General features: G+C 41.8%; 1 pseudogene; it reads left to right on the forward strand.

The window, feature by feature from the left end:
* Positions 1-24,420: 24,420 nt before the first annotated feature.
* On the forward strand, positions 24,421-25,293 carry LOC110124420 (F-box only protein 27 pseudogene; annotated as a pseudogene).
* Positions 25,294-25,862: the final 569 nt, after the last annotated feature.

The raw sequence follows: 25,862 nt of genomic DNA on the forward strand, positions 1-25,862 counted from the left end.
CGCTGGGAAGACCCCTAGGAGAAGGGAATGGCAACTCACTCCAGTATTCTTGCCTGGAGAATCCCATGGACAGAGGAGCCTGGCAGGCTACAGTCAGACACGAAAGAGTGACCAACACAATTTCCTCTAATTATAGAAAACACAGAAATTCCTTGCACCTTTGTTTCTCCACCCATCAAAAGGAGGTAATATTACCGTCAAAATGAGGTAATATCACAGAACTTGTGTGGGGGTTATTTATCACAGTGACTGAGCCATGATGGGAGCTCAGGAAATGAGACAAATTTAAAAGGACTTGTTGATGGTTGAAGGTAACCATGGTGCAATTAGGACTCTTTATTTGGGGGTGTGAGATAGCATTTATGGAAATCAAAGATAACATAATTATGCTTTAGGTTTTATCAAAATGAGTCACGAAATTTAAAAAATCAGGATGGTATTAAAAATCCCCAGAAGACATATCAGGCTGTGATATAATTACACAAATATGATAACGAGTAACTAGATAGAAATGTTTTCAACAGGAAAGAGATTACAAGACAAGAATGTTTAAAAAGTACAAAGAATAATCATTTGAAATGCATGATTATATGGTATTTACATCCATTTTATATGGTTTTTGAGATCAACAAAGTGCCTGGGAAAAAAAAACATTCTATTTTATCAGAATTAAACTCTTTTCTCCATTAGGAAATAAAATATCCTTGGAGATTTTATTTACTTCCTGGTGAAGCAGGAAAGGATTTGGGAACCAAAAACCTCCATCTCTGGTCAAGGGATTAAACCGATTCTGCAAACATCCATATAGTTGTGGATCTTGTAACAGTGATCAAGTGTGTACCAAGCTGACAACACTGTGAGTTATTCACGGATGGATTGCTGATAGCTCCTGTTCTAGTTTTCCATCCAACAGCCATGTTACTGAGCAACTTTGAAGGTTTTGTAACTGGTTGGTATTTCAAGAAAGTCCCCAGAGAAGATAAAACTACAAGTGCCTTTTCCAAGTTCTCTTGGACCAGGTCACATCACTTAGTGAATGAACTTCTGTTTAAGACATAAACACAACCAAATTTAATTGGTACAGGAAAACGCCTCAAAAAGAGATGATGGCAGCATTTGCTAAAAGAGTAGGTTTCCCTGGCGGTCCAGTGGTTAGGAATCTGCCTCCCAATGCAGGGCACACAGATTTGACCCCTGGTCTGGAAAGATCCCTGGTCCAGGAATCCCACTGAGATGCAATGGGGCAGCTGGGTCCGTTGTACTTCCCCAGGTGGTGCTAGTAGTAAAGAACCCACCTGCCAATGCAGGAGACTCGGATTCGATCCGTGCATCAGGAAGATCCCCTGGAAGAGGGCACGTCAATCCACTCTGCTATTCTTGCCTGCAGAATTCCATGGACAGAGGAGCCTGGAGGACTACAGTCTATAAGATTGCAAGGAGTTGAACACAACTGAAGGGACTTAGCATACCTGAGCCCTTGCAACAAAACTGCAGAGACCACATGCTGCAACCACTGAGCCCAGGTGCCCTAGGGCCTGCGCCCTGCAATAAGAGAAAGCACTGCAGTGAGAAGCCTGTGCACACTGCGACCAGAGAGGACTTCCACACAAATTGTAATGACCATCTTATTGCCAGGTCATTATATTTTAACCTCTTAGTCTTTCATGTAAAATTAATAAAAAGAAGCAGTTTACAATTTATAAGACTGTCCATATATAAGGCAGGAGATAAAACCAACTTCAGTTCAGAGCATGTCGGTGACATAATTTTTCTCTGCTTTCCTCCCCACAGAAAGGAATCAAGAGAGGGCATCTTCCACACAGGCCCTACCTACTTCCTTCTGAAGAGCCTCACCAAGACAGGATTCTAACGCAGATCAAACTCGGCCTTTCCATATTAAGTGCAAGCAGTAGAGATAAGGTGCGGCTTAATCAGCCCCCAGACTGGATGCAAATTATGTTCTTTCTCTCCTGCACCAATGTTATAAAAAGAAAATGCTGCTACTCATTTAACCTCAGACCATGTCTATCACTGAAAGGAAGAAAACATAATTATGCTCATTTTCCAGGTTAAAAACGAGGTACAATACAAATTAAACGCCTGACCTTGTGTCAAAAAGCGAATCCGAGCGGCAAATCTATTAGAAATTCTTAAGCGCAAGCCAGGATATTTTTCAATTCATCAAGCTCTGTGTTCTAAAATGTCTGTTCTGAAGCCAATTTCTTCTAAATGGTTGGAAAAAGGAGAACGAAAGGCTAGGTTTTGTTGTTTTCACCCTGCCATCTCCTGACTTTAGATGGGGAAATAATGGAAACAGTGACAGACTTTATTTTGGGGGGCTCCAAAATCACTGCAGATGGTGACTGCAGCCATGAAATTAAAAGACACTTTCCTCTTGGAAGAGAAGCTGTGACCAACCTAGACAGCATATCAAAAAGCAGAGACATTACATTGCCAACAAAGATCCATCTAGTCAAAACTATGGTTTTTCCAGTAGTCATGTATGGATGTGAGAGTTGGACTATAAAGAAAGTTAAGTGCAAAAAATTGATGCTTTTGAACTGTGGTCTTGGAGAAGACTCTTGAGAGTCCCTTGGACTGCAAGGAGATCCAACCAGTCCATCCTAAAGGAAATCAGTCCTGAATATTCTTTGGAAGGACTGATGCTGAAGCTGAAACTCCAATCCTTTGGCCACCTGATGCAAAGAGCTGACTCATTGGAAAAGACCCTGAGGCTGGGAAAGATTGAAGGCAGGAGGAGAAGGGGACAACAAAGGATAAGATGGTTGGATGGCATCACCAACTTGATGGACATTAGTTTCAGCAAGCTCTGGGAGTTGGTGATGGACAGGGAAGCCAGGCATGGTGCAGTCCATGGAGTCACAAAGAGCTGGGCACAACTGAGTGACTGAACTGAACTGACCTTGGTTGTAACTGTTACTATTAATCATGCCCTTTTCTGAACGACCATGCACCATCTATTCTTTTCTTAACATGTTGGTCATTTTTCACCTCATGTGTTAAAACAATCGCTGTTTGTTATTCAGAATAGATTCTCTGATTATAAGAATGATGAGACTTTTATACCCTTATACCTCTGAAGTATACCTATATTGAAAATAATGGAAATGTTACGAAAGGATTGAATAATAAATGAGACCATTCTCACCACTAGTGAGAACCATGTCATTTCCAGCATGACTGTGCTTCAGACAAATCAGGGGCACAAGGACACAGACACAGACGGACAGCGGGTCACTCACAAGACTCTTTTTCAAGAATATGGGGTGGGGGGGGGAGAACTAAGATGGCAGAAGAATAGGAGGGGGAGACCACTTTCTCCCCCACAAATTCATTGAAAGATCACTTGAACGCTGAGCAAACTCCACAAAACAATATCTGATCGCTAACAGAGGACATCAGACACCCAGAAAAGCAGCCCATTGTCTTCGAAGGGAGGTAGGAGAAAATATAAAAGATAAAGAGACAAAAGAGCTAGGGACGGAGATCCATCCGGGAAGGGAGCCGTAATAGAGGAAGTTTCTAAACACCAGGAAACCCTCTCACTGGTGGGTCTGGGGGAAGTTTTCGAATCTCAGAGGGCAACCTAACTGGGAGGGAAAAAAAATAAAACCCACAGACTACATACCTAAAAACAACTCCCAGCAGAAAAGTACGCCAGACGCTCGCATCCGCCACCAGGAAGTGGGGGCAGAACGGAGAGGAGCGCGCGGCATTGCTTAGGGTAAGGACCAGGCCTGAATTTCCTGAGAGCAATCGGAGGGAGCTAAGGTGAGATAACAACTTAAACTGTGGGATGGCAAGAGAAAGAGAGAATTAACTTGGGGAAAGCCCTAAATTTAGGCACTATCCGCCTGTTCCCAGAACGAAGGACTGAGTGAATACCAGAGAAGAGCTACCCGGCGGCGGACCGGCCCATCCCCCACTGCAGGCAGGAGGCAGGGGGGAGGGGGAAGGGGCAAACTCGGCCCTAGAGATGACACCCCATACAAAATGGCAGACAGGCTTCCAGTTTCTAACCAAAGACTTCCTGAGATTCTGGATGGTCGACATTTGCCGGGAGGGTCGCAGCTAGAGTCCAGCTTAACAGAACAGACACAAGGCGCACCCGACTGCTGCGCACGGAAACTGAGGCTGGGACCGCAGAGGGGAGAAGGCGCACCACACCCGGGAGAGTGCACCTGTCAAGCTCCCGGCTGCCTGAGCTGCTCCGACCGGGGAAGGCACAAAACGCAGGCTCAACCGAGTCTGCGTCTATGTGGAATACCCAAAAACCTGAATCTGAGTGGCTTAGGCCTGGGAAGTGCACGCAACTCAGGGCCCGCTCCCTGGAGAGCAGCCTGGAGCCTGAGCAGTGTAGACAGGGAAAGCACACACCCGTGAGCGGGGACAAACCCAATGTGGCCAGAACACTGCGAGTGCTCCCCACACACGCCAGTGACATTTGTCTGCAGCGCCCCTCCCTCCCCGCAGCACGACTGAACAAGCGAACCTAAACGAGAGACCATCTCTGCCCACCTGTGTCAGGGCGGAAATTAGACATAGAAGAGACCTGCAAACAGAAGCCAAATAAACAAAGGGAACCGCTTTAGAAATGACAGGTGCAACAGATTAAAAATCCCTGTGGTTAACACCGACTACACCAGAAGGGGCCTATAGATATTGAGAAGTGTAAGCTGGAACAAGGAGATATCTGAAACTGAACCGAACCCACAGTGCCCACAACAGCTCCAGAGAAATTCCTAGATATATTTTTACTATTATTATTATTTTTTAATTAAAATTTTTTTCTTTTTTTTTTAAGTGCTCTATTACTCCTCTATTACTCCTTAATTTTCATTTTTATAACCCACTATAACCTGCCAAAAAAAGAAAGACCCTATTTTTTTCCATTTATTTTTATTAGTTGGAGGCTAATTACTTTACAATATTGTAGTGGTTTTTGCCATACATTGACATGAATCAGCCATGGATTTACATGTATTCCCCATCATGATCCCCCCTCCCACTTCCCTCTCCACCGGATCCCTCTGGGTTTTCCCAGTACACCAGGCCAAAGCACTTGTCTCATGCATCCAACCTGGGCTGGTGATCTGTTTCACCCTAGATAATATACATGTTTTGATGTTGTTCTCTCAAAACATCCCACCCTTGCCTTCTCCCACAGAGTCCAAAATTCTGTTCTGTACATCTGTGTTTTTCTGTTTTGCATATAGGGTTATCATTATCATCTTTTAAAATTCCATATATATGCGTTAGTATACTGTATTGGTCTCTATCTTTCTGGCTTACTTCACTCTGTATAATGGGCTCCAGTTTCATCCATCTCATTAGAACTGATTCAAATGAATTCTTTTTAGTGGCTGAGTAATATTCCATGGTGTATATGTACCAAAGCTTCCTTATCCATTTGTCTGCTGATGGGCATCTAGGTTGCTTCCATGTCCTGGCTATTATAAACAGTGCTGTGATGAACAATGGGGTGCATGTGTCTCTTTCAGATCTGGTTTCCTCGGTGTGTATGCCCAGAAGTGGGATTGCTGGGTCATATGGCAGTTCTAATTCCAGTTTTTTAAGGAATCTCCACACTGTTCTCCATAGCGACTGTACTAGTTTGCATTCCCACCAACAGTGTAAGAGGGTTCCCATTTCTCCACACCCTCTCCAGCATTTATTGCTTGCAGACTTTTGGATAGCAGCCATCCTGACTGGTGTGTAATGGTACCTCGTTGTGGTTTTGATTTGCATTTCTCTGATAATGAGTGATGTTGAGAATCTTTTCATGTGTTTGTTAGCCATCTGTATGTCTTCCTTGGAGAAATGTCTGTTTAGTTCTTTGGCCCATTTTTTGATTGGGTCATTTATTTTTCTGGAATTGAGCTGGAGGAGTTGCTTGTATATTTTTGAGATTAATCCTTTGTCTGTTGCTTTGTTTGCTATTATTTTCTCCCAATCTGAGGGCTGTCTTTTCACCTTGCTTACAGTTTCCTTTGTTGTGCAAAAGCTTTTAAGTTTCATTAGGTCCCATTTGTTTATTTTTGCTTTTATTTCCAATATTCTTGGAGGTGGGTCATAGAGGATCCTGCTATGACTTATGTCGGAGAGTGTTTTGCCTATGTTTTCCTCTAGGAGTTTTATAGTTTCTGGCCTTACATTTAGATCTTTAATCCATTTTGAGTTTATTTTTGTGTATGGTGTTAGGAAGTGTTCTAGTTTCATTCTTTTACAGGTGGTTGACCAGTTTTCCCAGCACCACTTGCTAAAGAGGTTGTCTTTTTCCATTGTATATTCTTGCCTCCTCGTCAAAGATAAGGTGTCCATAGGTTTGTGGATTCATCTCTGGGCTTTCTATTCTGTTCCATTGATCTATATTTCTGTCTTTGTACCAGTACCATACTGTCTTGATGACTGTGGCTTTGAAGTAGAGCCTGAAGTCAGGCAGGCTGATTCCTCCGGTTCCATTCTTCTTTCTCAAGATTACTTTGGCTATTCGAGGTTTTTTGTATTTCCATACAAATTGTGAAATTATTTGTTCTAGTTCTGTGAATGATACTGTTGGTAGCTTGACAGGGATTGCACTGAATCTATAGATTGCTTTGGGTAGTATAGCCATTTTGACAATATTGATTCTTCCAATCCATGAACACGGTATATTTTTCCATCTATTTGTGTCCTCTTTGATTTCTTTCATCAGTGTTTTATAGTTTCCTATATATAGGTCCTTTGTTTCTTTAGGTAGATATACTCCTAAGTATGTTATTCTTTTTGTTGCAATGGTGAATGGCATTGTTTCCTTAATTTCTCTTTCTGTTTTCTCATTGTTAGTGTATAGGAATGCAAGAGATTTCTGTGTGTTAATTTTATATCCTGCAACTTTACTGTATTCGTTGATTAGCTCTAGTAATTTTCTGGTAAAAGACCCTGTTTTTAAAGCGAACTTCATATATATTCCTTAAATTTTTTGTGTCTTTGTGGTTCTTTAATATTGTATTTTTAAGAGTCTAACCTCTACTCTAGATTTTTAATCTTTGTTTTTTAGTATTTGATATCAATTTTGGATATTTAAGAATCCAACCTTCAGTACCCATTTTTACTCAGGAGTGTGATTACTGGTTTGATCACTCTCTCCCCCTTTTGACTCTCCTTTTTCTCCCCCAGGTCACCTCTATTTCCTCCCTCCCCTTTCCCTTCTCAATCCAGTTCTGTGAATCTCTGTGGGTGTTCTGGGCTGCAGAGAACACTTAGGGAACAGAGTACAACCGAGATCTGTCTCTCCTCTCTTGAATCCCCCTTTTTCTCCTCCTGCTCATCTGTATCTCCTTCTTCCCTCTCCTCTTCTTCATGCAACTCTGTGAACCTCTCTGGGTGTCCCTCACTGTGGAGAATCCTTTCACCATTAACCTAGAAGTTTTATTATTGGTGCTGTATGGAGGGAGAAGTCTTGAGGCTACTGAAAGAATAAGACTGAAATCCAGAGGCAAGAGGCTTAAGCCCAAAACCTGAGAACATCAGAGAACTCCTGACTACAGGGAACATTAATTAATAAGATATAATCCAAAAGCCTCCATACGTACACTGAAACCAACCACCACCCAAGAGCCAATAAGTTCCAGAGCAAGACATACCATGCAAATTCTCCAGCAATGAAGGAACATAGCCCAGAGCATCAATATACAGGCTGCCCAAAGTCACACCAAACCCATAGATTCATCTCAAAACTCACTACTGGACAGTCCATTGCACTCCAGAGAGAAAAATATCCAGCTCCACCCACCAGAACACCGACATAAGCTTCTCTATCCAGCAAACCTCGACAAGCCAAACATCCAGCCCCACCCACTGGGAGAAACCTCCACAATAAAAAGGAACCACAGACCACAAGAATACAGAAAGGCCACCCCAAACCCAGCAATCTAAATAAGATGAAAAGGCAGAGAAATACCCAGCAGGTAAAGGAACGTGAAAAATGCCCACCAAGCCAAACAAAAGAGGAGGAGATAGGGAATCTACCTGAAAAAGAATTTAGAATAATGATGATAAAAATGATCCAAAATCTTGAAAACAAAATGGAGTTACAGATAAATAGCCTGGAGACAAGGATTAAGAAGATGCAAGAAATGTTTAACAAGGACCTAGAAGAAGTAAAAGAGTCAATTAAAAATGAATAATGCAGAGAGGAGCCAAGATGGCGGAGGAATAGGACGGGGAGACCACTCTCCCCTACAGATACATCGAAAGAACATTTGAACGCTGAGCAAATTTCACAAAACAACTTCTGATCACTAGCAGAGGACATCAGGCGCCCAGAAAAGCAGCCCATTGTCTTCGAAGGGAGGTAGGACAAAATATAAAAGATAATAAGGGAGTCAAAAGAGCTACGGACGGAGACCCTTCCCGGGAAGGGAGTCTTAATAGAGGAAGTTTCCAATCACCAGGAAACCCTCGCACTGGCGGGACTGGGGGAAGTTTTCGGCAATCTAACTTGGAGGAAAAATTAAATAAGGCCCACAGATTACGTGCCTAAAAGCAACTCCCAGCAGAAAAGTACCCCAGACGCCCGCACCCGCCAGCAACAAGCGGGGGCAGAACGGAGAGGAGCGGGCGGCATTGCTTAGGGTAAGGACCGGCCTGAAGACCCTGAGAGCAATCGGAGGGGGCTTTTTTAAACTGTGAGATAGCAAGGGACAAAATTAACTGGCCCGAACACACTGCCGGCGGTTCGCAAAACAAAGGGACTGAGAAACTCCAGAGAAGAGCCGGCCCATCCCCGCTGGAGGTAGGAGGCAGGGGGGAGGGGAAAAGGGCAAACTCAGCCCCTGAGAAGCCACCCCCTCCCACACTGCAAACAGGCCCCCGGTTCCTATCTAAAGACTTCCTGAGACCCGACTGGCGGCGCGCGCTGGGGCTGCGGAGGGGAAAAGCGCGCCGTACCCGGGGAGAGTGCGCCCAAGCCTCTGGCTGCCTGAACCGCTCAGGCCGGGGAAGGCACAAAACGCAGGCGAAACCGAATCCGCGCTTTTGTGGAGTACCCAAAAACTGGAACCACATTCAACGCAGGGCCCGCTCCAAGTAGAGCAGCCGAGAGCCTGAGCAGTGTAGACCGGGAAAGCACTGACACCCGTGAGCGGGGCAAACCCAGTGTGGCCGGAACACGGTGAGTGCTATCCACACAGAGCGGTATATGTCTGCAGCGCCCGGCCCTCCCCGTAGCAGGACTGAACTGAACTAGCGAACCTAAATAAAAGATCACCTCTGCCCGCCTGTGTCAGGGCGGAAATTAGACATCGAAGAGACGGCAAACAGAAGCCAAATAAACAAAGGGAACCGCTTCAGAAAGGACCGGTGCAACAGATTAAAATTCCCGAAGGTAACACCGACTACACCGGAAGGGGCCTATAGATATCGAGAAGTGTAAGCTGGAAAGAGGAGCTATCTGAAATTGAACTGAACCTACACTGACCGCAACAACTCCAGAGAAATTCCTAGATATATATGTATATATATTTTTTAATTTAAAGAAAATTTTTTTCTTTCCTTTTTTTATTTTTTCTTTTTTTCCCCTTTTCTTGTTTTTCTCTCCTATTTCCTTTTAAAGTCCTCTAATACTCCTCTATTATTCCTTAATTTTCATTTTCATTTCACTATAACCTTTCCAAAAAAAAAAGAGAGAGAGAAACCCTATTTTTAAACCGAACTTCATATACATTTCTAATTTTTTTGTGTGTTTTTGTTTTTAAATATTGTATTTCAAAGAGTCTAACCTCTACACTAGATTTTTAATCTTTGTTTTTCAGTATGTGATATAAATTTTGGACATTTAAGAATCCAATATTCAGTTCCCATTTCTATTCAGGAGAGTGGTGATGACTCTCCCACTTTTGACTCTCTGTTTTCTACCTCAGAACACCTCTATTTCCCCCTTTCCCCTTCTCTTCCCAATCCAATTCTGTGAATCTTTGTGGGTGTCTGGGCTACGGGGAACACTTTGGGAACAGATAACTGCGTAAATCTGTCTCTCTCCTCTTGAGTCCCCTTTTTCTCCTCCTGTTCACCTCTATCTCCTTCCTCCCTCTCCTATTCTTCATGTAACTCTGTGAACCTCTCTGGTTGTCTCTCACGGTGGAGAATCTTTTCACCATTAACCTAGAAGTTTTATTATCACTGCTGTATAGTTGGAGAAGTCTTGAGACTATTGGAAGAATAAAACTGAAATCCAGAGGCAGGAGACTTAAGCCCAAATCCTGAGAAAACCAGAAAACTCCTGACTACACGGAACATTAAGGAATAAGAGACCATCCAAAAGTCTCCATACCTACACCAAAACCAACCACCACCCAAGAGCCAATAAGCTCCAGTACAAGACATACCACGCAAATTCTTCAGCAACGCAGGAACATAGACCTGAGTGTCAACATACAGGTTGTCCAAAGTCACACCTAACACATAGACCCATCGCAAAACTCATTACTGGACACTCCATTGCACTCCAGAGAGAAGAAATCCAATTCCACGCACCAGAACGCCGACACAAGCTTCCCTAACCAGGAAACCTTGACAAACCAATCGTCCAACCCCACCGACTGGGTGAAACCTCCACAATAAAAAGGAACCACAGACCACAAGAATACAGAAAGCCCACTCCAGACACAGCAAACTAAACGAGATGAAAAGGCAGAGAAATACCCAACAGGTAAAGGAACATGAAAAAAGCCCACCAAGTCAAACAAAAGAGGAGGAAATAGGGAATCTACCTGAAAAAGAATTTAGAATAATGATAATAAAAATGATCCAAAATCTTGAAAACAAAATGGAGTTACAAATAAATAGCCTGGAGACAAAGATTGAGAAGATGCAAGAAATGTTTAACAAGGACCTAGAAGAAATAAAAAAAAGTCAATTAAAAATTAATAATGAAATAAATGATATCAAAAACACTCTGGAGGGAACCATGAGTAGAATAACAGAGACAGAAGATAGGATAAGTGAGTTAGAAGATAAAATGGTGGAAATAAATGAAGCAGAGAGGAAAAAAGAAAAAAGAATCAAAAAAAATGAGGACAACCTCAGGGACCTCTGGGACTATGTGAAACGCCCCAACATTCGAATCATAGGAGTCCCAGAAGAAGAAGACAAAAAGAAAGGCCATGAGAAGATACTCGAGGAGATAATAGCTGAAAACTTCCCTAAAATGGGGAAGGAAATAGCCAACCAAGTCCAAGAAACCCAGAGAGTCCCAAACAGGATAAACCCAAGGCGAAACACCCCAAGACACATATTCAAATTAACAAAGATCAAACACAAAGAACAAATATTAAAAGCAGCAAGGGAGAAACAACAAATAACACACAAGGGGATTCCCATAAGGATAACAGCTGATCTATCAATAGAAACCCTTCAGGCCAGAAGGGAATGGCAGGACATACTTAAAGTAATGAAAGAGAACAACCTACAACCTAGATTACTCTACCCAGCAAGGATCTCATTCAGATATGAAGGAGAACTCAAAAGCTTTACAGACAAGCAAAAGCTGAAAGAATTCAGCACCACCAAACCAGCTCTTCAACAAATACTAAAGGATCTTCTCTAGACAGGAAACACAGAAAGGTGGTGTAAACGTGAACCCCAAACAACAAAATAAATGGCAACGGGACCATACCTATCAATAATTACCTTAAATGTAAATGGGTTGAATGCCCCAACCAAAAGACAAAGGCTGGCTGAATGGATACAAAAGCAAGACCCCTATATATGCTGTCTACAAGAGACCCACCTCAAAGCAAGGGACACATACAGATTAAAAGTGAAGGGCTAGAAAAAAAAATTCCACGCAAACGGAGACCAAAAGAAAGCAGGAGTCGCAATACTCATATCAGATAAAATAGACTTTCAAATTAAGTCTGTGAAAAGAGACAAAGATGGACACTACATAATGATCAAAGGATCAATCCAAGAAGAAGATATAACAATTATAAATATATATGCACCCAACATAGGAGCACCGCAATATGTAAGGCAAACACTAATGAGTATGAAAGAGGAAATTAATACTAACACATTAATAGTAGGAGACTTTAATACCCCACTCACAACTATGGATAGATCAACTAAACAGAAAATGAACAAGGAAACACAAACTTTAAAGGACACAATGGACCAGCTAGACCTAATTGACATCTATAGGACGTTTCACCCCGAAACAATCAACTTCACCTTTTTCTCAAGTGCACACGGAACCTTCTCCAGAATAGATCACATCCTGGGCCATAAATCTAGTCTTGGTAAATTCAAAAAAATTGAAATCATTCCAGTCATCTTTTCTGACCACACTGCAGTAAGATTAGATCTCAATTACAGGAAAAAAATTATTAAAAATTCAAACATATGGAGGCTAAACAACACGCTTCTGAATAACCAACAAATCATAGAAGAAATCAAAAAGGAAATCAAAATATGCATAGAAATGAATGAAAATGAAAACACAACAACCCAAAACCTATGGGACACTGTAAAAGCAGTGCTAAGGGGAAGATTCATAGCATTACAGGCCTACCTCAAGAAACAAGAAAAAAGTCAAATAAATAACCTAACTCTACACCGAAAGCAACTAGAGAAGGAAGAAATGAAGAACCCCAGGGTTAGTAGAAGGAAAGAAATCTTAAAAATTAGGGCAGAAATAAATGCAAAAGAAACAAAAGAGACCATAGCAAAAATCAACAAAGCTAAAAGCTGGTTTTTTGAAAAAATAAACAAAATTGACAAACCATTAGCAAGACTCATCAAGAAACAAAGGGAGAAGAACCAAATTAACAAAATTAGAAACGAAAATGGAGAGATCACAACAGACAACACTGAAATACAAAGGATCATAAGAGACTACTACCAGCAGCTCTATGCCAATAAAATGGACAACTTGGAAGAAATGGACAAGTTCTTAGAGAAGTATAACTTTCTAAAACTGAACCAGGAAGAAATAGATCTTAACAAACCCATCACAAGCAAGGAAATCGAAACTGTAATCAGAAATCTTCCAGCAAACAAAAGCCCGGAACCAGATGGCTTCACAGCTGAATTCTACCAAAAATTTAGAGAAGAGCTAACATCTATCTTACTCAAACTCTTCCAGAAAATTGCAGAAGAAGGCAAACTTCCAAACTGATTCTATGAGGCCACCATCACCCTAATTCCAAAACCAGACAAAGATGCCACAAAAAAATAAAACTTAAGGCCAATATCACTGATGACCATAGATGCAAAAATCCCTAACAAAATTCTAGCAAACAGAATCCAACAACATATTAAAAAAATCATACACCATGACCAAGTGGGCTTTATCCCAGGAATGCAAGGATTCTTTAATATCTGCAAATCAATCAATGTGATACACCACATTAACAAATTGAAAGATAAAAACCATATGATTATCTCAGTAGATGCAGAAAAAGCCTTTGACAAAATTCAACATCCATTTATGATAGAAACTCCCCAGAAAGCAGGAATAGAAGGAACATACCTCAACATAATAAAAGCTATATATGACAAACCAACAGCAAGCATCACCCTCAATGATGAAAAATTGAAAGCATTTCCCCTGAAATCAGGAACAAGACAAGGGTGCCCACTCTCACCACTACTCTTCAACATAGTTTTGGAAGTCTTGGCCACAGCAATCAGGGCAGAAAAAGAAGTAAAAGGAATCCAGATAGGAAAAGAAGAAGTGAAACTCTCTCTGTTTGCAGATGACATGATCCTCTACCTAGAAAACCCTAAAGACTCTACCAGAAAATTACTAGAGCTAATCAACGAATACAGTAAAGTTGCAGGATATAAAATTAACACACAGAAATCTCTTGCATTCCTATACACTAGCAATGAGAAAACAGAAAGAGAAATTAAGGAAACAGTACCATTCACCATTGCAACAAAAAGAATAAAATACTTAGGAGTATATCTACCTAAAGAAACAAAAGACCTATACATAGAAAACTATAAAACACTGATGAAAGAAATCAAAGAGGACACAAACAGATGGAGAAATATACCGTGTTCATGGATTGGAAGAATCAATATTGTCAAAATGGCTATACTACCCAAAGCAATCTATAGATTCAATGCAATCCCTATCAAACTACCAACGGTAGTTTTCACAGAACTAGAACAAATAATTTCACAATTTGTATGGAAATACAAAAAACCTCGAATAGCCAAAGCAATCTTGAGAAAGAATGGAACCGGAGGAATCAGCCTGCCTGACTTCAGGCTCTACTTCAAAGCCACAGTCATCAAGACAGTATGGTACTGGTACAAAGACAGAAATATAGATCAATGGAACAGAATAGAAAGCCCAGAGATGAATCCACGAACCTATAGACACCTTATCTTCGACAAAGGAGGTAAGGATGTACAACGGAAAAAAGACAACCTCTTTAACAAGTGGTGCTGGGAAAACGGGTAAACCACTTGTAAAAGAATGAAACTAGAACACTTTCTAACACCATACACAAAAATAAACTCAAAATGGATTAAAGATCTAAATGTAAGGCCGAAACTATAAAACTCCTAGAGGAAAACAGGCAAAACACTCTCCAACATAAGTCATAGCAGGATCCTCTATGACCCACCTCCAAGAATATTGGAAATAAAAGCAAAAATAAACAAATGGGACCTAATGAAACTTAAAAGCTTTTGCACAACAAAGGAAACTGTAAGCAAGGTGAAAAGACAACCGTCAGATTGGGAGAAAATAATAGCAAACGAAGCAACAAAAGATTAATCTCAAAAATATACAAGCAACTCCTCTAGCTCAACTCCAGAAAAATAAGTGACCCAATCAAAAAATGGGCCAAAGAGCTAAACAGACATTTCTCCAAAGAAGACATACAGATGGCTAACAAACACATGAAAAGATTCTCAACATCACTCATTATCAGAGAAATGCAAATCAAAACCACAACGAGGTACCATTACACACCAGTCAGGATGGCTGCTATCCAAAAGTCTGCAAGCAATAAATGCTGGAGAGGGTGTGGAGAAAAGGGAACCCTCTTACACTGTTGGTGAGAATGCAAACTAGTACAGCCACTATGGAGAACAGTGTGGAGATTCCTTAAAAAAGTGTAAATAGAATTGCCATATGACCCAGCAATCCCACTCCTGGGCATACACACCGAGGAAACCAGATCTGAAAGAGACACATGCACCCCAGTGTTCATCACAGCACTGTTTATAATAGCCAGGACATGGAAGCAACCTAGATGCCCATCAGCAGACGAATGGATAAGAAAACTGTGGTACATATACACCATGGACTATTACTCAGCCATTAAAAAGAATTCATTTGAATCAGTTCTAATGAGATGGATGAAACTGGAGCCCATTTTACAGAGTGAAGTAAGCCAGAAAGATAGAGACCAATACAGTATACTAACGCGTATATGTGGAATTTTAAAAGATGGTAACGATAACCCTATATGCAAAAGAGAAAAAGAGACACAGATATACAGAATAGACTTTGGGACTCTGTGAGAGAAGGCCAGAGTGTAATGTTCTGAGAGAACAGCATTGAAACAAGTATACTATCAAGGGTGAAACAGATCACCAGCCCAGGTTGGATGCATGAGACAAGTGCTCAGGGCTGATGCACTGGGAAGACCCAGAGGGATCGGATGGGGAGGGAGGCGGGAGGGGGGATCGGGGTGGGGGACACATGCATATCCATGGCTGATTCATGTCAATGTATGGCAAAAACCACTACAATATTGTAAAGTAATTAGCCTCCAACTAATAAAAATAAATAAAAAGAAAAAAAAAAAGAATATGAATGTAACTTAGCTCTTCTGTTGTCCCCTGTATGGAAACAGTTCCTCCCCCTACCACCCCTTAATAATCAACGGGAGTTAATGCCCACAGCATGGGAAAAAATAGAATGAATTGTAGGTGAAAGCTCCATTTTCAAACAATTTTTAAAGAGGCAACTTACTTGTTCATAGCCATTAGTGACTGGGTATAAATGAGAATGTGCTTCAATGTCCACAGATGTTCTTCAGCATTCAAGATATTTTACATCAGAAATTTCATGTCAGCCCACACTTTTGTGAAATGATGTGTATGGGGACTTCCCTGGTGGTCCAAGGGTTAAGAATTCACCTTCCAGTGCAGAAGGTATGGGTTCGATCCCTGGTTAGAAAACTAAAACCCACATGCTTCGTGGTCAAAAGTAGAAGCAGCATTGCAATAAATTCAATAAAGACTTTTTAAAAATGGTCCACATCAAAAAAAATCTTTAAAAAATAATGTATGTTATTGTGTTCTCACATTTATTAAAAAAATAAGTAACATTAGCAATGGGAAAGTAAATAGGAGCTTCAATGTTCTATAATTGTTCTTCTTTAATGTGGGCATTTGGTGTGTGTGTGTATGACTGCGTTGTGTGTGTGCACGTTGGCCTCTGTGTGCACACACAACATAAGTCCCACTGGGCATTGTGGTTCCAGGGACAAAAAAGAATTTATATTAATATACTCTTTCTATGAAGCTTTTTATAATTAGGCGGCACGCATTTTCCAGACAGCTAACCTGGGCCAAATTACAACTTGTGACCACTGAAAATTTTGAAACTAATTGATCCAGGTGTCAAAGTCCTTGACATCAGCTGAGAACACCATATCTCCTATGAACAATGCTATTTGTCCAGGCAGCAACAGCCACTCTAGGCAACCTTGGTCTATCTTACTTTCCATCTTCCATTTAATTCAGTTGCACACATTTTAAAAAGTTTAATCATCTTCCCTTTAGAAAAGAGCCCTGTTAGTACCTGCAATCATTCCTTTCAATTATCATGCTTGGCCTTCAGAAGGAGGGCATTTCAATTTCATGGTCAACACAGGATGCAATTTTACACTTGAAAATAATGTCAAGAGCTTTCTGTAATGGACATTGAGATAGCATTTCAGCTGCAGATGACCCATCGCTTTACTGACTGGAAAGAAATAGAGCTTTTGAGATACACTGTAGAATTTCTAGGAAATTTTGGAACTGGATTTTGCAGACTAATACTTGGCCTGACAGGTACATCAATTAGCTCATTAACCATTATGAATAAATGCTGTTGACAGAAATAACTAAAACAGAAATCAGTACTGTTGACCTGGTCATTACTCCTTTTCCTTTCTAAAGATTTAATGAAATGCATCCTTTTCGCTCTCTATTGTTGATTAAGCAAAGATCCTGAAGTTGAATTGGTATCTACATGTATGGACTGACCACCAGCATTCTTCAGTATGAAGCTTTAACAATAAAATAGATATGAGGTGTCTTGAAATTAAAATGTATGCTTTAAAAATGCAATTTAGGACTCTGAGAGCTCAAGTCTTCTAAAAAATGTTCGGGACTTTCCTGGCGTTTCAGTGGTTAAGACTTTGCCTTCCAATGCAGAAGGTGCGGTTTCAACCCCTGGTGGGGGGCTAAGATCCTACATGCCTCATGGCCAAAAAACCAGAGCACAAAAAACAGAAGCAATATTGTAACAAATTCAATAAAGATTTAAAATGTAGCTTTTATTCCTAAAAGTTGCTCTTGAAGTATGACTCTTTGCTCTGAGGAGGACCCAGAATGCTTTGCCCTTCAGCCACGGACACCACCAAAGCTGCAGTATCTCAAGTTTTAAAGATGTGTTGACAATGAGACATCACTTCACACCTGTCTGAACAGCCACGACTCAAAAAAAGAGATAACCAGTGCTGGCAAGGATATGGAGAAGAGGGACCCCCCCTACCCTGTTGATGGGAACGTAAATTGGTCAGGCACTATGGAAAACAGTAGGGAGGTTCCTCAAAAAAAGTAAAAGTAGAGACCATAAAATCCAATGATTCCCCTTCTAGGCATTTATCTGAAGGAAATCAAATCTCTGCCTTCAAATGATATCTGCACCTCCATCCATGTTCATTGCAGTATGATTCACAATAACCAAGACATGGAAACAACCTGTGTCTTACAGTGAATGAATGGATAAAAACATGTGATCTGTATACACACTGGAATATTATTTAGCTGTAAAAAAAAAAAGGAAATCCGGCCATTTAAGAAAATAGGGATAGACCTTGAGGGCATCATGCTAAGTGAACTAAGTCTGGCAGAGGAAGACAAATACTTCAGAATCTAACTTATATGTGGAACCTGAAAAAACCAGATTCATACATACAGAGAACAGGGCAGTGGCTGCCAGAAGTTGGCGGGGGGGGGGGGGGGGGGCAAACTGGATGGAGGTAGTCAAAAGGTTCAAACTTCCCATTACTTGTCAATTATACTTCAATTTTTTCAAAATGGGTTGAGCAATCACTCCCTGTAGGAAGGAGTCTTTCACCTCCATGAAAGGCAGTGTTCCCATCATGGTGCTGACATTTCTCCTTCACGCTCCACTCTGTGTCCCCAATACTTCCAGCAGTTCTAGTCATCATAGCATGTTTTTTTAGCTGGAGGATAATTGCTTTACAATGTTATGCAGATGAATGGATAAAGAAGATGTGGTACATATACACAATGGAATATTACTCAGCCAGTAAAAGGAACTCATTTGAGTCAGTTCTAGTAAGGTGGATGACCTAGAGCCTGTTATACAGAGTGAAGAAAGAAAGAGAAAAACAAATATTGTATATTAACACACATATATGGAATCTGGAAAAATGGTACTGATGAACCTATTTGCAGGACAGGAATGGAGACACAGATCACAGCATGCTTTAAACACAAATTTCCAATCTGATGGAGTCATGAGATGATTGATTACAGAGTCTCACCTCCTGTTTAATCCAAACAGCTGGGTTTTAAGGGACCACAGACCTCACTGTGGCTGTTCATTTCCAAGCTGTCTATATCAATGATAGAAGCAGACAAATCTAGGTCAAAAGCATCTAGAAGCACCGTGGGAAACACCCACGTGTGCACAGGACCATGCAGACAGAAGCACAAGGGCTCAAACCAAAAAGCCAAGACCTGCTCAGAGGCCATGAGTCTTGGGAAGGAAGACCTTTTCCACTGATCACCCTATAAACACAGGCTCAAGGCAAAGAAAAGATCTGCTAATTTCTAACAGACAAGCTTCCAGTGCTTGGTTCACAGAATACACGTGGCAGACACCAAACTCCACCCAGAGATTTCAGGACCCAGTGAGCAGCACTGATGAGCCAGATGGCTCGAAGTCTGGAGGAAAGTCACCCCACTAAGACAAACCACTTTCGCAAATGATTTTGGCAATGATTTACAACGAAGTTCATCAATCAACTGCAGATAAAGGCCACAATGGAGAGGATAGCCTGCAGTGTCACAGGGTGAGTCAGAGCAGAAAAGGGGACTCCAAACCCAAACCCCAAGTGCAATCAGTGTCAAAACATGTTCCAGCCATGGGAGAAAATTTCCTCCCCCTTGAATGATTCAGAAGCCGACTTTCCAGGTTAAGCACTGACAGAAGGGTTCTCTTACAGATACATATATGCGTAGGTCACTCACTCATACATATGTTTAGACATTAACTGAGCAAATGTATATCAAGTGACTAAATGGACCAAGCACTATTTTCACTCCCAGAACTATAGAAGATCATAAAATTAAGTTCCTACCCCACAGAACTGATGTTCTTATGAAAAGAGACAGTGACTAAACTGCATAAGCATGTCACCCATCAGGTGGTGGTAAATTCAAGCAGACTGAGTGCTGGGTGAGGGTCGGCTGCTGTTTTATGGAGGATAGCAGAAGAAGGCCTCCATGAAAGGGCAGTGAAGCAGAGCTGTGAAGTGCATGAGGATAAGATGTGCAGAGTTCTAGATGAAGAGCATTCCAAACAATGTGAATGGCAAGTGCAAATGGCCTGGGGTCAGAGCATAGCTGGTGTGCTGGAAAAATGGCAGAGAAGCCCGGAGCTGGGTAAAGTGAGGAGTGTGGGAAGAAATAATCTACATGCATGCATAAACGGGGTCTTATCACTTTGACTGGTGTCCCCCGTTTTTTCTTCCACCACCCCCCCCGCCCCCACCATTTCTTTTCTTCTCCACTGAATCACTGTCATTCCCGTATAACTCCTACTAACCAGGAACACACACTTTCAAAATGTTCTGTTTCACTTCCCTGGCTAAGTGGTTAAGACTCCACACTTCCAATACAAGGAGCATGGGTTCAATCCCTGGTCAGGGGACTATTTAATAAGATCCCACCTGCTGTGTAGTGCAGCCCAGAAAATATATTTTTAAATGTTCTCTTTGTTTATATAATTATATTCAGACATACATATCAGATACATAAAGGCTGTGTTCTATCTCTCATAAAAATGAAAAGACTGTTTATTCATATTTTTATGTGATTGCATTGCTCACATCAGCTGTATCTTCTACTTGTCCAAGTCAGATGACACACCTTGAATTTATTATTTTCAGAGACCATAAATCAAAGATATTGGTTTTATACAACCTATCTCCTACTGATGTGATCATTTCTTTCCAATTGTTGCTACTATAAATAACAATGATATACCAATACTTATATACCAATGTCTTTATTTGATGGTATATAGTCATTAAAAGGGAATTTGATGGAGTAGGTACATGTTTATTAGTAAGTTTTTATGCCCTTCAAACAAAGGTTATACACATTTTACCCAGGAGAGTGTACTTCCCCTCACATCCTGTCATATCCATATTCATATTGAGTCTTTTACTCATCAGAGTCCCAGTATTAAGCAAGTGTTGATAGAATTGAAGGGAGAAATAAACAGTTCTACAGTTGTGTTTGGAGATATCAAAATGTCACTTTCCATAATGGATATACCATCTGAACAGAAGATCAATAAGAAAATAGAAAACTTGAGCAACACTCTAAACCAAGTAGACCAAACAAATACATAGACCATGCCATCACTCAGCAACGACAGAACACATATTCTTCTCAAGTGCACGGGGAACCTTCTCCAGGATATGTGAGGTCACAAAACAAGTGTTAATACATTTAAAAGATTAAAAGCATTTAAAGCATTTTTCTAACCAAATGGAATAAATCTATAAGTCAATAGCAGAAGGAAAACAGGAATATGCATAAATATGTGGAAGTTAAATGCATACTATTGAACAGTCAATGGGTCAAAGAAGACATCAGCAAAAAAATTAAAAATATTTGAGAGACTAATGAAAATGAAAACACAATAAAATTTATCAGATGCAACAAGGCAATGATGTGGGGGAGAATTTCTAGTTGCAATGCATATATTAAAAAAGAAAGAAATATTTCAACTCTGTAACCTAACTTTACACCTCAAGAAACTAAGAAAAATAGAGAAAACTACACATAAAGCTAACAGAAGAAAAGGGGAATGATAAGATTAGAGATCAATGAAATAAAGAATAGAGCACAAAGAATCAGTGAAACCTAAAGTTGGGTGTTTGAAAAAAAAAAATCAACAAAATTGGCAAACCATTAGCTAGAGTGATAAAGGAAAAAAGAGAGAAGATGCCAAATAACCAAAGTCAGAAATGAAATTGGGGACGCTACTGCTACTGACCTTCCAGAAACAAAAAGTATCATAAGATAAAAAGTACGAACACCTAGAACATTGACCATAATCAAGAAGAAGGAGAAAAGGGAGGAGGATTAGGAGATGATGGGCAAGGAAACTGACATTAACATTAAATAAGACTTCGCATTCCCCCCCACCCCGATTGTCAAGACTGCAATCATCCAATTACATAAAAGAGAATGGAAATCTAGTTAAGCCTATATTATTTATATTCACAGGAGGAAAACATCTGGCAGCTCTGGCTTATAACTAGAAAATTAAAACACCAACGAGAAACTGTCACATGCTTCTGTCCTTGGGAACTGGAGTTTTTGAAGCCAGTTTAAGAAGCTAAGTTAAACAACAAACACTTCCTATTTCATTAGACAACATCCAAATCTGACAAAATATAAAGAACTTCAATGTATGAATCATGCAATAAAACCTCGGCTGGTATCAAAAAGATTTTCATTTAAATAATCAATCCATAACATATTCCATGTATTTGAATGCATTTCTGCATTTCATATTTCATCTTCTTGAAATTAAATCATTTATCTGCATTAGAGACACAGTAAGCTAAAGGGTCACTGTTCAAATCTTCTATCATTTACTGCAATTCGCTTGTGGTGGGAGGAAGCTTGCTTCTCCCTGGTCTTCAAGTATCTTGCCTGCCCGCCCTGTGGGTTTCAATAGTCAAGGTTGTGAGACTGGGAAGAGAATAGTAAAGAGCATCATAGCTAACTGTGAAGCTGATGAAGGAATGTGTTCAAGGCGTCACCCTGATGTGGGGTAATGAGGCCACTGCCCAGAGCAGGAACCCAACCCAGGATCATCTGGACATTGCAACTCGGTATCAACAATTCTCAAAAATCTTCACAACAAATACTGGGCTTCATGGAAGGTAAGCAGATGTGTAAGAAATCACATCTTTTTCTTTCTGGTCACCCCCCTGGAAGCCACATCGAGTGATTCCGCGGGGAGTGGGGGGTTTCCGGGACTGTCAGCTGAGCCACCACTTTGCAAGCTCGGAGACACGTGTGTGTGATTTAACAGGTCGCCTGAGAGTGGGCTCAGGCTGTGAGAAGTGAAAAGGCATGAGAACATAGCCCAGTGAGCCAGTCAGGGTAGTTGCTCGGGGCAGACCAGGAAATGGGCTTATTTTTCAAATGACTTCTAGAGCCTCTTTTCACTTACTTTGATGTTTATGATAAATCATTTTAATAACAATTCAATAATAGTTGAAAGCTAATATTCTAAAAGTTAAAAAAAAACAAAATCTGAATAAGACTCTTAGTCACCCTCCCACATCAAAACAAGACTAATAAGCATAAAATCATAGTAATCATAACTCATGCATTAAACCCTATCAACACAGGACATCTTTAGGTTCCGCTTTTTAAATTATGTGATGCTTTCTTAGGATGATGTCCCATTAAGTTCATTCAGAACAAAATGGCGGGCCTCCCCTGGCAGTCCAATGGTTAGGACTCTGAGTTTCCACTATGGGGTGAGGGGTAGCAGGAGTCCAGATTCTATCCCTGGTTGGGGAGCTAAGATCCCGCAAGGTGCGCAGCACAGCCAAAAAATAAATGGCTATAAAATGCAAAGCAGTCACCATAAAAGACAGTTAAATAGCGGATATGTTATCCATTAGTTGGGAGGTTACATATATACGCATACATATATTTATCAGTTATGACAGTTTAAGTGGTTTTTCCCTTTGGAAGATAGACTTCAATTATAAGTTATTTCCCACTTAGAATGAAGACCCAAGCTTATTTTAGATCATCAGGTGTACAGCTGTGAAGTAAACACCTTTCAACGATACACGAAGATCAAAACTGTGTCTCATGGGTTTTTACAGCCACAAAATTGTGCTTTTTTTCCCCTTGCACCTCAGCTTTTCAGATTGTGTCTTCTTTTGGGGGGAAGATGTTCATCTAAATGGTGTGCTTTTGTAGTTCCCCTTCTGTGGGCCCTGATCCAGACCCCCGTCTCCACGGTAGAGGGGAAATTCTCCCTGAGAAAGCAGCTACCTTGATACAAGTTCTGCACTATCAATCGTGGTTTGTTTAAACTCATTGAGGAATTCTGATGCAGGAATCACTTTGCAAATGAGGCAGGGTATGGCTGGACCAAGTCCCATAACTCATGATGGAAGAAGAAAAGCAGGAGGGTGGGTGAGGATGCAGCTGATTAGGGAACACAGTGCCTTAGGAGTAGGGGGCGCCTTGGAAAACACATGACAGGAGGCCCTGAGGGCAGGGAAGGGGCCACAGAACTCTGAGGAACAACAGGAAAGAACAGATGGGGGTGTTACATGCGCCATGATGTTGCCAGCATTTAAAGAACACAGATCCTGTTTTTCCTGCTCACTGATCCTTTCCTGCTCATTGATTTAGATACTGGCTTACATCTGTGTTTTCGTTTGACTTGAGTGTGTGCTCGGCCAACAAGACTCCAAAATGCAGTACTTGGATGCAATCTCAAAAACAACAAAATGATCTCTGTTTGTTTCCAAGGCAAACCATTCAATATCACAGTAATCCAAGTCTATGCCCCTACCAGTAATGCTGAAGAAGCTGAAGTTGAATGGTTCTATGAAGACCTACAAGATCTTCTATAACTAACACCCCCAAAAAGATGTCCTTTTCATTATAGGGGACTGGAATGCAAAAATAGGAAGTCAAGAGATACAGTAACAGGTAAATTTGGCCTTGGAGTTCAAAATGAAGCAGGGCAAAGACTAACAGAGTTTTGCCTAGAGAATGCACTGGTCATAGCAAACACTCTCTTCAAACAACACAAGAGAAGACTCTAGGTGAGGCAAGGTGAAGGCCCACTGGTGAGGAACACTGGCTGAGATGCAGGCAGCAGCAGCCGCGGGGCCTGGCGAGGAGACCATGGGCGCCTCAACCTCCTGGGGCCTGCCTGCCCGTGTCCCAGCTCCGCACCACGAACCACAGGAGGTTCCGGACCCGAACCATCTGCCCATCGAGCTGCTCCGGGAGATGCTGAGCTACCTGCCCCCAAGCACGCTGCTCCGGCAGTGCCGCCTGGTGTGCCGGCGCTGGCGAGAGGTGGTGGACGACGAGGACCTGTGGCTGAGCATCCTGTCCTGGAAACACCCCGACCTGTGGCCCGTCATCCGCACCTGCCTGCCCCCTGCTGGCGGTCCCGGGCCCCGCATCCTGGGCCGCTTCTGCGAGCTCAGACCCATAGGGCGCAAGCTCACCGTGAACCCCCTGGAGAAAGACCTCTGGAACTGTATGATGCTGAGCGGTAGCGATGGCTCGGAGGAAGAGGAAGACTTGGGGGTCAGGCTTAAGACTTCTGAGGAGACGAGCTACAGTTCTGCCTACAGGTGTTGGTACAAGGGAGAAATTTTGGATCTGGAGGAGGAGGGCCTGTGGCGGGAACTCCTGGATAGTGGAAAGATTTGGATTTCTGTCTGTCGCCGCTGGACAGAGCAACAAGGCAGTGACCGGATGTATCAGCTAGTCGTCAAGCTTCTAGATGCCAACTATGCCACCTTGCATTATTTCTTCCATAAACGTTTTCCCGTCCGGCCGCGGACAGACAGCTTCTCCTTTCGGATCATGCATTCGTTCACCAACATCAAGAAGGGCGTCCGCTTTGTGTTGTTTGACCACAGTGTCGAGGGCTATGACTCGTGGCCGGAGCAGTGTGAAGTCTCCAGGCCCCAGTCCAGTGTCATCGTACGGATCCGTCCCTAAGCTGTCCCTGTAAGAGAGCCTGACCGTGCCTTCCAGGAGCTGCGACCATTGGCCAGACCACCTCAATTATCAAGAGCTTGTAGCTCCTGGCATCCTGGGATCTCTCCTGGGTCCAATCAAGGGACCTACTGGGCCTTGTCTTTAAATTCTATGAGAAACTACAAGAACGTTCTTACATCAGGGTTACTGACTGAATGCAGCCCCTGTTCTACGGAGTGGAGACACACGGGTGAAAACAAGGAAATGGTGAGAGGGCTCCTCACCCTCCCCCCCAGTGCCAGGCCCTCTGGTTCGGCCCCCGTGCCCTCTGCCCTCGTCTTCTGTTTCTGCTGCAGAGGCTTCATTGATCACTTCCAAGAATCCCTCTCCTCATGTCTGAACCAGAAACCCATCCCTCTGGCTGAGTAATTCCAGTCCCTAACCTTTCGTGATTTCAAGACTGTGACCAGGACTCAGAGCTGAAAGTTAAACTAGTTCTGTTTAGAGGCAGAGGGTTCTGCCCACCCTGTGCACAATGAATTTGGTCCCCAGAGCCCTGCCCTATTCTGGATTCTATGGTGGATAGAATT

This window comes from Odocoileus virginianus, chromosome 15 (assembly GCF_023699985.2).
Source record: "Odocoileus virginianus isolate 20LAN1187 ecotype Illinois chromosome 15, Ovbor_1.2, whole genome shotgun sequence".
NCBI classification, from domain to species: Eukaryota; Metazoa; Chordata; class Mammalia; order Artiodactyla; family Cervidae; genus Odocoileus; species Odocoileus virginianus.